Below are 14,228 nucleotides of genomic sequence, written 5' to 3'. Positions count from 1 at the left end.
CAGGCAGTAGCAAGTGATCATTAATTTATCGAGAGCCTTTAGATTGAAAAACGGGAAGAACTCCTCAAATGGAACCATCAACAGTTCAAGTCCAACGAGGTCATGCTCCTTTCTAACTCCCAGCATCAAAATATTATTCCCCCAGACTCTTTGCAAGTTTTCATGTACCAATCATGGAATCTTCGCATCATCATTGTTAGAGATCTTTCATCTTTGACTAGAGGCTTCCCGTACACGTATTTGTGTTCATCCACCTCCAATAAATCAAAATGTGCATCATCGGGCAGGTAATCTGCAGGATTGGTACCGGGCAACAAGATCCCCGGATGATTAGCGACGATATCGCTAGACACCTTGAGCGGGGGGAACGATTGGTTCGCTTGTTCGCCGAGCTGGGCAACTTTTTTCCCAGCTCGTCGTTCTGCTAACCTTTGATCACTGACAGTTCTTCTCGACCACTGCGCTTCGATAAATGACTTTGTAATAATGCGCTCATAGTTGCCTTTCATCGGAGACTTTGGTGGTTTCTTCAGGGCAGCCAGAGTACGCTTTGCTTTCACCGGATCTATCTTCTCCTCCGGAGGTGGATGTTTTTTTTGCTTTCACCCCTTCAAAGAAGTTCTTCACTTCGGCTTCCATGATCTTCTCGTTTTCCTCCGGGCTCTTCTCGTATGGTAACTTCTCTAGAGGCTTCAGAGAAGGACCATATTTGTATTGCCTGCCTCTGGCTGTACCGCTACACGTCGGAGCAGACGGAGCGGCTGCGACTGTCTTTTCTTTCTTACGAGGCGAAGGAGAAGGACTACGCGCCGGAGGAGCCGGAGCGGCGGCGGGTCTCTTCAGCCCTTGTTGACGAGGCGGAGAAGGAGGATGCATCTGGCTGCTCGGGCGCGCCAGCGCAGGCGGAGAAGGAGGCGGAGTGACGTCACGCGCTGGAGAAGGAGGCTGAGTGCCCTGATCACTCACCGGAGGAGGCGGGCCCTGACTCACCGGAGGAGGAGGAGGAGGCGGAGGCGTCCAGTTCGGAAGGTGGATGAGCTCCTTCCGCCATAGGCATGGAGTCTTCAGAGAAGAACCCAGCCGAATCTCCCCTTCACCCGTAGGGTGGTCAAGCTCAAGGTCCTCAAATCCTTCCGTTATTTGATCCACCATCACCCTAGAATATCCTTCTGGAATCGGCTGGCCATGGTAAGTTGAGCCAGGTTCATTAGGTATAACAGAGCCAACAGCCGCCTTGACTTTGCATGTCATCCATTGCGACATAAGGTAGCAATGTTGAGACTCTGTGATAGCATCCATGGGGTAGCACGTGAAGACAGGATCCAGCTGCTGAGTCTGCTCGGTGGAAGCCACGCTGCTTCCCCGCTGAGATGGCGGGGTAGCTTCAGGGGAAGCTTCGGCACGTCGTTTGCTGCGATCTGCTTCTCGTTCCTCTAGCCCTTGTACCCTTTCGTGCAGCACCTGCAGTTGGCTATGCTCCGCTTTCTTCCTCCTCTCCTGGGTTTTGTAACCCCCTGCGTCCGGAAACCCAGCCTTCCATGGAAGGGAGCCTGGCGTGCCTCGTGTCCATCTAGGGTGCTCAGGATTCCCGAGGGCCATTGTCATCTCGTCATTCTCTCTGTCTGGAATGAACGCCCCTTCCCGTGCTGCGGCGATATAGTGCTGAAGCTTCCTGACGGGTATTCGCAGTTGCTCTTCCGTCCAAACGCACTCCCTTGATACAGGGTCCAAGGTTCCGCCAACCCCGAAGAACCAAGTCCGGCAACGGTCTGGCCATCTCAATGTCTCTGGTTCGACCCCTTTAGCAATCAGGTCATTCTCAGCCTTGTCCCACAAAGGTCGGGCTTTGAGGTAACCACCTTACCCCGTGCGATGGTGATGCTTCTTCTTCACAGCATTTTTCTTGTTTGTCGCTCACATCTTCTTACTCTTTTTCGATGTCTTGTGGGCCACAAATGCGGGCCATTGATCTCTGATCTTCTCAAATTGGCCGGTGAATTCTGGTGTCTCTTCTTTGTCGACAAACGTTTTCAGCTCATTCTCCCACCTCCTGAATAGTTCTGCCATCTTCTTAAGAGCATGAGACTTGATCAATTCCTCTTTAACTGGCTTCTCTGGATCCTCCTCTGGCGGTAGGGTGAAATTTTCCTTAAGCGTTGTCCAAAGATCTTCTTTTTGTTTATCAGAGACATAAGACGTCGGCACCTCAGGGTCTTCCTTCTTTGGCTTTAACCATTGCTGGATACTGATCGGGATCTTGTCCCTAACAAGAACTCCGCACTGAGCACGAAATGCATCCCTTGTCCGGATGGGTTCAATCGGCTTGCCATCGCGCGCGATTGCTGTGATCTCAAACCTTTCATCCGAGCGCAACTTTTTCTTCGGGCCTCGTTTCTTTACCGAAGTTGAGGTCGATCCGGAGGGCTAGAGAAAAAATAAGAAAGACGATAGTTAATTAATATGTGTACATGCATCAATTAACTAGTCAGCACGGGCTTAACTAATATATATATACCTGGCTGGACTCGGTTCGGTCAACGGAGCCGTCATGAACGCCCTCTTCTTCACCCGGTCCTTCCAGATCATCATGAACGCCCTCTTCTTCACCCGGTCCTTCCAGATCATCATGAACATAGCCCTCTTCTTCACCCGGTCCTTCCAGACCATCGGTGTCTCTGAGAAACGATGCAATGACATCACTTCCTTGTGCGATTATCTCCCCCAACACCGCTTCTTCTTCTTCGTCTCGGGAGTGATCCATAGTTTCTGCAAATATTTACAACATGTCAATTATTATTCAAACATGGTATAGATGGATATATATTAGTGGCAAACGTAGAACTAGCTAGCTAATCACAAGAAGGAATCATGTTAGTGGCCTCGACGCTGCTTCTCTAGGGTTTGGGGTGGCCTAGACAACGCCTCAAGGGTTTGGGGTGGCCTGGACACAACACTTCAAGGGTTTGGGGTGGCCTCGACGACAACGCTCTTTTAACTTGGTAAATTTAGGAGGGTGTATATATCGACAACGATATACCCGATAAAAAATAAGAAGACAAAACAAGAAATAAAAAGAGGAGAAGAAGAAAGGAATAGAAGAGAAGCAATCGAAGAAAAAAACAAGAAAAAAAGGAGAAGAAGAAAGGAATAGAGGAGATTCTATTTTTTTTCTTCTTTCTCCTCTATTCCTTTCTTCTCCTTTTTTTTCTCCTCTTATTTATTTCTCCTCTTCTTCTCCTTTCTTCCTCTTCTTATTTTCCTTTTTCCTCTCATTCATTTTCTTCTTCTTCCTTATCTTCCTAGCTAGATATATAATACTTTTCTAAAAATGAACTTTTGCATATATAAAACTTTTTCTTCTTCTTCCTTCTTCCTTCTTCCTAAATATATATAGATAAAACTAACCTAAAATGTACTAAATCAGAGAACATATATAGATAAAACTAACCTAAAATGTACCCAAATGTACTAAAAATCTAACTTTTATATGCACAGAGAACATATACATATATCATTTTTTTTATAAAAATGCAAAAAACAAATCATCATATATATGAACAAAAAATCTAATAATGAAAATAACATATACATACATAACTCACACATATACACATAATGTGGAAAAAACATCATATAATGAAAAAAACAAAGGAGAGGACACGGGGCGGCGCCGTTGGCCTGACCAAGGAGGGAGAGGTTGGTCGGGAAAGGGGCAGAGGCACGGCGTCGGCGTCGGGTAGAGGGCGGCGACAACGGCGTGGTCGGGGCAGGGCGACGGCGGCGTGGTCGGGGCAGAGGGCGGCGACGGCGTCGACGGGGCGGGTCGGGGGCGCGGCAGAAGCACGGCGACGGCGGCGTGGTCGGGGGGCAGACGCACGGCGACGGCGGCGATGGCGGCGTGGTCGGGATCTCGGGCAGCCTGCAAGCGTCGTCAGAGGGATCGAAGAAACTGACGAAAATTTCAGAAGCGCGGGCTTATATATCAAAGCCATTGGTACCGGTTCGTGGCACCAACCGGTACCAATGCCCCCCTTTAGTCCCGGTTGGTTCCACCAACCGGGACCAAAGGTCACTTTTCAGCAGCCCAAAGGGCGGGAAGCGGCGGCCTTTGGTCCCGGTTGGTGGCACCAACCGGGACTAAAGGGTGGGCATTGGTACCGGTTGGTGCCACGAATCAGTATCAAAGGCCCGTGTGCTGCCCGCGTCGCGGCCAAAGTTTAGTCCCACCTCGCTAGTTGAGAGGGACGCGCAGTGGTTTATAAGCCCCACTGCCGCATCCCTCTTGAGCTCCTCTCCACTACAGACTTACGGGCCTACTTGCTAATGCTTTGTCTGATGGGCCTTATGGGCCTACTGCGGGCCTGAATCCTGGCCCATGGATGGGTTTCTAGTCGTATTCACGATGTGCTGGCCTAGTTGGTGGCAAAATTTTTATGTTTTCCCAGTTTTTTTGTTTTCTTTTTTGCTTTATTTCTTTTATTTCTTTTTTGCATTGGTAATGGTTGCCTGCCACAGCCGTGGTGCGGTTGAATGTTTAGTCCCACCTCGCCAAGCGAAGGGCTTCCGAGCCTATTTATAAGCTCCGCCCTTTGTTTTGTTTTTTTGCTTTATTTTTGTTTTGTTTATTTTTTTAGTTAGCTTATTTTGTTTTGTTTCTCCTTACAACAAAATACTTATTTTTTTCCATTATTTTCGTTTCTAATTACTTATTTATTTTATTTTATGATAATTCTTTTTGCCATTAAAGTTCTAACAAAAAAAGTTCTTTATGAAAATTCTTTTTGCTTTTAATGATTTTTAACAGAAAATATTTTGATAATTTTAGTTGCATTTACTGATTATTTTTTATTTTGTTTATTTTGTTTTGTTTCTACTTAAATTCAAAGTGCTAGTTAGCTTATTTTGTTTTGTTTCTACTTACAACAAAATACTTATATATTTTATTTTATTTTGTTTATAATTACTTATTAATTTTATTTTATGATAATTCTTTTTGCTATTAAAGTTTCTCTCATATATGGTGGACACTCCCTCACCTGATTTTTCGACCGTCGATGATGGCCGCTATTCCTTCTTCCCCTAATGCATAACAAATATCTAGCACAAGGAGAAGAAGGAAAAGCGACCCCATACCAACAGCCGGCATTCTTCTTCTCTCATATGCATGAGCTAGAGTGGCAAGAGCATGGCATGCATGCTCACACCTCAACGCCCAAAAACACAGGAGAGGGGGGAGGGTTTATATAGGCAATCCTTTAGTCCCGGTTCGTATCTAAAACCGGGACTAATAACATATGCGGCATACCACGTGTTTGCGCGGCACACCACGTGGTTTCGCTGGATCTTTAGTCCCGTTTTTTGTCCTGAACCGGGACTAAAAACATATGCGGCACGCCACGTGTTTGCGCGTCACGCCACGTGGTTTCGCTGGATCTTTAGTCCGGGAAACTCGTCTGTTACAAAGGGATTTCATTTTTTTGAACTTATTTGAACTCCAAAGTTTTTCTGTGTTCAAAATGCACCATTCAAAGCCACATCATCAATTTACAACCCTTTGTGACTTCATTTGTTATTTTTCATGCATTTAATGATTATTTTGAGCTATAAGACCATGAAATTGAAAAGCATTTGAAATGAACTCTGAAAAGGTTCCAAGTTAGCATGGTATCATCATTTCACCCACATAGCATGTGCGAGAAAGTTGAGAGGGTTACGGCAAAAACTGGATGCACTTCGTGTACAAAACGGACAATCTCTTTCGAAGTATCAGGGTTTCATACGGAAACTCGTCTGTTACAAAGGGATTTCATTTTTTTGAACTTATTTGAACTCCATAGTTTTTCTGTGTTCAAAATGCACCATTCAAAGCCACATCATCAATTTACAACCCTTTCTGACTTCATTTGTTATTTTTCATGCATTTACTGATTATTTTGAGCTATAAGACCATGAAATTGAAAAGCATTTGAAATGAACTCTGAAAAGGTTCCAAGTTGGCATGGTATCATCATTTCACCCGCATAGCATGTGCAAGAAAGTTGAGAGGGTTACGGCAAAAACTGGATGCACTTCGTGTACAAAACGGACAATCTCTTTCGAAGTATCAGGGTTTCATACGGAAACTCGTCTGTTACAAAGGGATTTCATTTTTTTGAACTTATTTGAAGTCCATAGTTTTTCTGTGTTCAAAATGCACCATTCAAAGTCACATCTTCAATTTACAACCCTTTCTGACTTCATTTGTTATTTTTCATGCATTTACTGATTATTTTGAGCTATAAGACCATGAAATTGAAAAGCATTTCAAATGAACTATGAAAAGGTTCCAAGTTGGCATGGTATCATCATTTCACCCACATAGCATATGCGAGAAAGTTGAGAGGGTTACGGCAAAAACTGGATGCACTTCGTGTACAAAACGGACAATCTCTTTCGAAGTATCACGGTTTCATACGGAAACTCGTCTGTTACAAAGGGATTTCATTTTTTTGAACTTATTTGAACTCCATAGTTTTTCTGTGTTCAAAATGTACCATTCAAAGCCACATCTTCAATTTACAACCTTTCTGACTTCATATGTTATTTTTCATGCATTTACTGATTATTTTGAGCTATAAGACCATGAAATTGAAAAGCATTTCAAATGAACTCTGAAAAGGTTCCAAGTTGGCATGGTATCATCATTTCACCCACATAGCATGTGCGAGAAAGTTGAGAGGGTTACGGCAAAAACTGGATGCACTTCGTGTACAAAACAGACAATCTATTTTGAAGTATCAGTGTTTCATACGGAAACTCGTCTGTTACAAAGGGATTTCGTTTTTTTGAACTTATTTGAACTCCATAGTTTTTATGTGTTCAAAATGCACCATTCAAAGCCACATCATCAATTTACAACCCTTTCTGACTTCATTTGTTATTTTTCATGCATTTACTGATTATTATGAGCTATAATACCATGCAATTGAAAAGCATTTGAAATGAACTCTGAAAAGGTTCCAAGTTGGCATGGTATCATCATTTCACCCACATAGCATGTGCGAGAAAGTTGAGAGGGTTACGGCAAAAACTGGATGCACTTCGTGTACAAAACAGACAATCTATTTTGAAGTATCAGTGTTTCATACGGAAACTCGTCTGTTACAAAGGGATTTCGTTTTTTTGAACTTATTTGAACTCCATAGTTTTTATGTGTTCAAAATGCACCATTCAAAGCCACATCATCAATTTACAACCCTTTTCGACTCGAGCATTAGTCCCGGTTCGTAATGTACTCCAAAGTGCGGCAGTCACCGTACATCCATTGGCGGTTCATCTCTATTATGAAATTAAGTATATATCAAAAAACCATTGCAGAACAAAATGAATAGAGAAATGACCAAATTAATACAAGTTCATCATCACATTAAAACCAAAGCACAATAGTGATCAAATGTTATTATTGAAAAATAAATACATAAAGTTCTCTCATAAAATAACATACAACTATGTAAAACATTTAAATGCGACAACAAACGCGATCAAAATCACAAGTAAGGTAACAATTGACCCAACAACATAATGATACCAAGCCTCTTTATCAATGGCATATTTTCTAATATTCCTAATCTTCAAGTGCATTTCATCCATCTTCAAGCGCATTGCATCCATCTTCAACCGCATCGCATCGATCTTCATCTTGCGATCGTCAATGACCTCGGCAACATGCAACTCCATTTCCATATTCTTATCCTCAATTATTTTCAATTTTTCCTTCAAGTATTTGTTTACTTTTTCAACCAAAGTTAACTTCTCGAGAAGCATTTCTAGGTGGGTTGAAATTTCCGGTTCACATACCTCCTATATTAAAAATATATGTCACGTTGGTCATCATAATTGTCATAAACAATAAATGAACCAAATAGTTATAAAAAGATAATATATACCACATCTGAATCATAGACAGGACGAGGGCCGACGGGGGCGGATACCAAAACCATCGCACTATATAATAACAAGGAATAATAAAAGTAAGAAAATTAGACATGTATCTATCTGAAGTCAGAATTTTTTTCTTTCAAAAAGAAGATAAGAACAAGAGGCTCACCATGGTGGTGCCGACGACGAGATCGGCGCGGGCGATCGACGGCGGTGAAGACGGGGCGGGGACGGGGCGTGACGGACCGCTAAATCTAGACAAGTCTCGTTGAAAATGGAGCTCGGAGGTCGAGTTTCGAGACGAGAAAGCTTAACTAGTGTGGCTCGGGCATTTCATCGAACACCTCATGTGCATAGGAGGTGAACTAGAGCACCCAAATGCCCTCCCTCGCTGGCTCGACAAAAATAGAGCACTGTGGAGTGCTCTGCCGCGGCGGTGGGTATATATGTAGGCAAGTTATTTGTCCCGGTTCGTGGCATGAACCGGGACTAAAGGTTGTGGGCCAGCAGCGAGGACCATTGGTCCCGGTTCGTGGCTCGAACCGGGACAAATGGTTCCACACGAACCGGGACCAATGCCCACGAGGTCCTGGCCGCCCCCCTGGGCTCACGAACCGGGTCTAATACCCCCCATTGGTCCCGGTTCTTGAATAACCGGGACTAATGTGCTGGCCAGGGCCGAACGGTAGCCCTGTTTTCTACTAGTAATGTTTAGTCAGCCCTTGATCTTTGAAAGTGCTCTGCATTTATGTTTTGCGGTCTCAGAAAGAGCTAGCGAGATACCATCTATTCATATTGCTTCATGCTTGTTTTGATTGAAGTGTTGGTATTTGAAACTCATTATTATTTGCTCGTTAGCTGATTATGCCATTGATATTAGTTTACCGTGAGACCCTTGTGTCATTTGCTTATGTGGTTAACTTGTGATCTTGCTGAAATTCTGGTTATGAGTTAGACATAGTTGGAACAACAAGATCAAACAGAGTTTGTCAAAGTTTTCCTTTCTCTCTGAGTTTGTCAACTGAGTTGCTTGAGGACAAGCAAGGTTTTAAGCTTGGGGGAGTTGATACGTCTCCAACGTATCTACTTTTACAAACTCTTTTGCCCTTGTTTTGGACTCTAATTTGCATGATTTGAATGGAACTAACCTGGACTGACGTTGTTTTCAGCAGAATTGCCTTGGTGTTATTTTTGTGCAGAAATCAAAGTTCTCCAAACGTCCTGAAAATTTACGGGGAGCATTTTTGGAAAATATGAAAAATATCTGCGCCAAGTTCCACCTGAGGGGGTGGTCCAGTGGGCCACAAGCCCCTGCTCCGCCACCACCCCCTGGTGGCGGTGGGCAGGCTTGTGGGGCCCACATGGCTCTGTCGCCCCCAATCTCAGGTATATAAGTTCCCTTTCGTCCCAGAAAAATAAAAAGAGAAGTTTTCGTCGCGTTTGCGATATGGAGGCGCCGCCACCACCTGTTCTTCATCTGGAGGGCAAATCTGGAGTCCGTCTTGGGCTCCGGAGAGGGGAAATCGTCGCCATCGTCATCGTCAACCTTCTTCCCTCTCCAATTCCATGAAGCTCTTCGTCGTTCGTGAGAATCTATTCGTAGGCTCGCTGGGCGGTGATGAGTAGGATGAGATCTATCATGTAATCGAGTTAGTTTTGATGGGGATTGATCCCTAGTATCCACTATGTTCTGAGATTGATGTTGCTACTACTTTGTCATGCTTAATGCTTGTCACTAGGGCCCGAGTGCCATGATTTCAGGTTTGAAATTATTATGTTGTCACCAATATATGTGTGTTTTAGATCCGATCTTGCAAGTTGTAGTTACCTACTATGTGTTATGATCCGGCAACCCCGGAGTGACAATAACCGGAACCACTCCCGGTGATGACCATAGTTTGAGGAGTTCATGTGTTCACCAAGTGCTAATGCGTTTGTCCGGTTCTTTATTGAAATGAGAACCTTAATATCTCGTAGTTTCCTTTTGGACCCCGCTGCCACGGGAGGGATGGACAATAGATGTCATGCAAGTTCTTTTCCCTAAGTACGTATGACGAGACACGGAATGCATGCCTACATCACATTGACGAATGGAAGCTAGCCACATATCTCTCCGTGTTATAACTGTTGCATGATGAATATCATCCAAACAAATCACTAACCCATTGCCTACGAGTTTTTCCTACTGTTGCTGTTACTTGTCTTGCTCTGCTGCTGTTACTACTGTTGCTGCTGTTGTTACTTGTCTTGCTCTGTGCTGTTACTACTGTCGCTCGCTACTGTTGCTACTTGCTACTGCAGTCACTACTGATGTTCCTTGCCACTGTTATTGCTCGTTACACTGCTGCTACCTGTTACAATCTTGCTCGCTGGTCGTTGACGGGAACTGACAATTTCCGTCAACGAGGCAACTTGGCGCCATTGATACAATCGTTAGAAATAGTCTGCCATCAACAGATCGTTTCTGACACCGTTGTTATCATACTACTTTGCTGTTACTACTTTGCTTGCAGATACTAATCTTTCAGGTGTGGTTGAATCTCACAAATTCAGCTGCTAATACTCGAGAGTATTCTCTCACCTCCTATCTGGCTTATCAACAAGTTGGGTCGAATACTCTACCCTCGAAAACTACTACGATCCCACGCGCTGGTGGGCCGTCAACAACATTCTTCTAGTTTCGATTGCTGGAGAGTGCTAGCAGCATTCTTCTGGTGCCGTTGCAAGGGGAAGAACAGTTGACATCGCAAGCACATTCATATTATATTCATCAAAATCATCATGTGTAACATAAGGAACTATAGCTAGCTCATCTTCATAAGCATCATTCATATTGGCATCATGGCCACAAGCGTAGCAAGCATCAAGTTCATCAAAAAGGGATATTTCAAACGAATCCAAGGGATCATAGCATTCATCTTTCGGTAAGAACGAAGGGAAAATAAATAATGTATGAGTAGAAAGTTACTCTCATTAGAAGGTGGACACGGGTAGCTACTCTGTTCTTCCTCCTTTTGTTCTTCGCTCTCCTCGTCATCTTTTTCATCTAATGAGCTCACAATTTCAGCATTTTCTTCTTCCATAGTTTCCTACAAAATAATATTCTCTTTTTGGGCAGCATAGGATTTCTCCTTAAATCGTTCAATATGGGCATTATATTCATAATTAGTATAACAATAACGAAGCACAACCAAATTTTCAGATCGGTAAGGATCATCATCATTATCATCATACCTTCTAACAGAGCCTCAATTTCATAAGCACCCATAAAAGCAACAAACTCTTCTATTTGATCCACATCATAGTAATCATATATACCATTAGCATAAGAAGCCAAGGTTCTATGATCATTAAACTCACAAGAAAAGGGAAGGTGTGGAGCCTTCATCCTAGAGCAACAAGTAACACCATGTCTCTTGCATAGTTCCCAAGCATACCATTTCAACAAATGGATTTGATCCCATAAAAGTTTCCCTTTTTGAGTCAAGCGATAATCCCTAAAGTATTCACGTTGATCCAACGTGTATCCCATTATATAATTGAATGGGGCTTTCTCAGGATTATTAAAAGAAGTACATAATATTTTCCACATAACGAGCATCGAGGTTTTCAGGAGGTTCCCCATCTCCATGAGTAGCAAGTACACCTAATTTTTTTGGTATTTCGTGTTCCATATCCATAACTAAAGATAGAGAACAACTTAGAACAGCAAATAAATCTACTTAGTGATAAAGCAAACAAGCACACACGAGGTTATTCACCCCACGCTATTGCTCCCCGGCAACGGCGCAAGAAAAAGGTCTTGATAACCCACAAGTATAGGGGATCAATTGTAGCCTTTGTCGATAAGTAAGAGTGTCGAACCCAATGAGGAGCTAAAGGTAGGACAAATATTCCCTCAAGTTCTATCGACCACCGATACAACTCTATGCACACTTTACGTTCGCTTTACCTAGAACAAGTATGAAACTAGAAGTACTTTGTAGGAGTGAGGATAGGGCTTGCAAGAAAGTAAAGAACACATAAATAACACTAGGGGCTGGTTAGATAAAGAAACAACTGCGAGTGTCTAACGAGTGTGGAAAAGTGGTGGTAGGAGTTGCGGAATTGTCCATAAGCAATTGACTACGTTACTAGATCGATAGCAAGTATCATGTGGGAGAGGCCTCTGCTAGCATGTCATCCCTTACTTGGAATTCTATGCACTTATGATTGGAACTATTAGCAAGCGTCCGCAACTACTAACGTTCATTAAGGTAAAACCCAACCATAGCAATAAGATATATTGGTCCCCCTTCAATCCCATATGCATCAATTTCTATGCTAGTTTTGAAGCTTCTGTCACTCTAGCCTGCCAATACATAGTCCTATCAACATACAACTAACCCTATGGTGTGATCCACACACGCGATCATATGATGGGCACCAAAGGACAGCAACATAACCACAAGCAAATTAAACCAACCATAGCAATTCATCAATCACCGATAGGACAACGATAATCTACTTAGACATCATAGGATAGCAACACATCATTGGATAATAATATGTAGCATAAAGCACCATGCTCAAGTAGAGGGTACAACGGGTTGCAGGAGAGTGAACCGCTGAATATAGATGGGGGAAGATGATGGAGATGTTGGTGAAGATGACAGAGGTGTTGGTGTAGATCGCCGTCACACGATGATGTCCCGGGTGGCGTTCCGGCGCCACCGGGAGAGAGGGGAGAGAGCCCCCCTCCTTCTTCTTCTTCCTTGACCTCCTCCCTAGATGGGATAAGGGTTTCCCCTCTGGTCCATGGTCTGCATGGCGGCGGAGGGGCGAGAGCCCCTCCGAGATTGGATTTCTCTCTCTGTGTCCTTCTGTTTCTGCGCTCGCAGATTCTGCGTTTCACCGTTTCTTAAATTCTCGGAGATCCGGAACTCCGATTGGGCTGAAACTTTGACACGATTTTCTTCCGGATATTATCTTTCTCGCGGCGAAAGAAGGGCTCCAACCGCCTTAAGGAGTGGCCACAAGCCTGCCAGCCGCCGCCATACCTCTTGGTGGCGGCCACAGGGCTTGTGGGCCCTCCGTGCATTGCCTCGTGTTGATTCTTCTTCCCAAAAATCATAAATATTCCAAAAAAATCCCCGTAAGTTTTTATTACGTTTGGACTTTGTTTGGTATGGATATTCTGCGAAACAAAAAACATGCAACAAACAGGAACTCGCACTCGGCACTGGATCAATATGTTAGTCCCAAAAATAGTATAAAAAGTTTCCAAAAGTATATGAAAGTTGTAGAATATTGGCATGAAACAATCAAAAATTATAGATATGACGGAGACGTATCAATGTGGTGTGGCGCAAGGGAGGAGGATGTGGAGCGGGCGGCTTGTGTTTTGGTGAACTTAGACGGGTGTGGCCGGGGTTTAAAAAGAGGATTCTTGTGAGGCCAGGCGCCCGACCGCATCAATGCACGACGCCAGAATGGGTTTCACGATGGTGAACTTGCTTAAAGATGACATACGGACGGACGACGCATTGAACAGGTATGGTAGATATATGTCTCGTCACGCTAGTAACGCGCCTCCAGCGTTGAACAAGCGCGAACACCAGGGACACGTCGAGGATGGCGCCCTCGGCTGGCGCACCGCTTTAATGGTGAAGACAGGGAGATGTTGCGTTCGCTCTGGGGTGGCATCAATGTGGCGCGCATGCTCTACATCAACATGAATGCAGGCGGCTGACGTCGGGCTGGAATGTGTGCGGACGTGGGAGGAGAGTTTTTGGTGCAGTCAGACGCGGGCCCGGGTGTTGTGTGGATGCCCATAAAGCCCCCCATGCTTGTCTCCAGTTTGCAGGAAAAAAACACGTCTAGACTGCTCGGCGGTTCGATATAGACCCATGTTTTATGGCTTTTGCGATCCAGACGTATGCATGCAGTTTGAAGGTCGGCGCTGGAGATGACCTTAGCTAGTTGTTAAATGATGCCTTTGGAGAAAGACTGTGGCGATGGGTCGGTGAAAGCACAATTGCTCCCTAGGGTGGTTTTGATAATTGATCACAACATATGATCATTAGACTAATATGTTTATCCAAGTATATTTCAGAAAAGTTCAAAAGATGAATTGGCTAAAGGCTTATCTGGAGATGCCCCTTGATGCACGAAAGGAACAAGATTGACTCAAGCTTCAAGCTAGAAGACTCTTCATTTTATATTTGAGAGAAATCATTTTTGAGTCCATAGGACAACCAATACTATTAAAAGCGGGTGAAGTATTAAAATGAACTGGTTGCTCAAGTGCTCAAAGTTAGCCACCAAAAATA

Source organism: Hordeum vulgare, chromosome 1H, assembly GCF_904849725.1.
Source record: "Hordeum vulgare subsp. vulgare chromosome 1H, MorexV3_pseudomolecules_assembly, whole genome shotgun sequence".
Taxonomy (NCBI): Eukaryota; Viridiplantae; Streptophyta; class Magnoliopsida; order Poales; family Poaceae; genus Hordeum; species Hordeum vulgare.
This window is presented reverse-complemented; position numbering follows the sequence as displayed.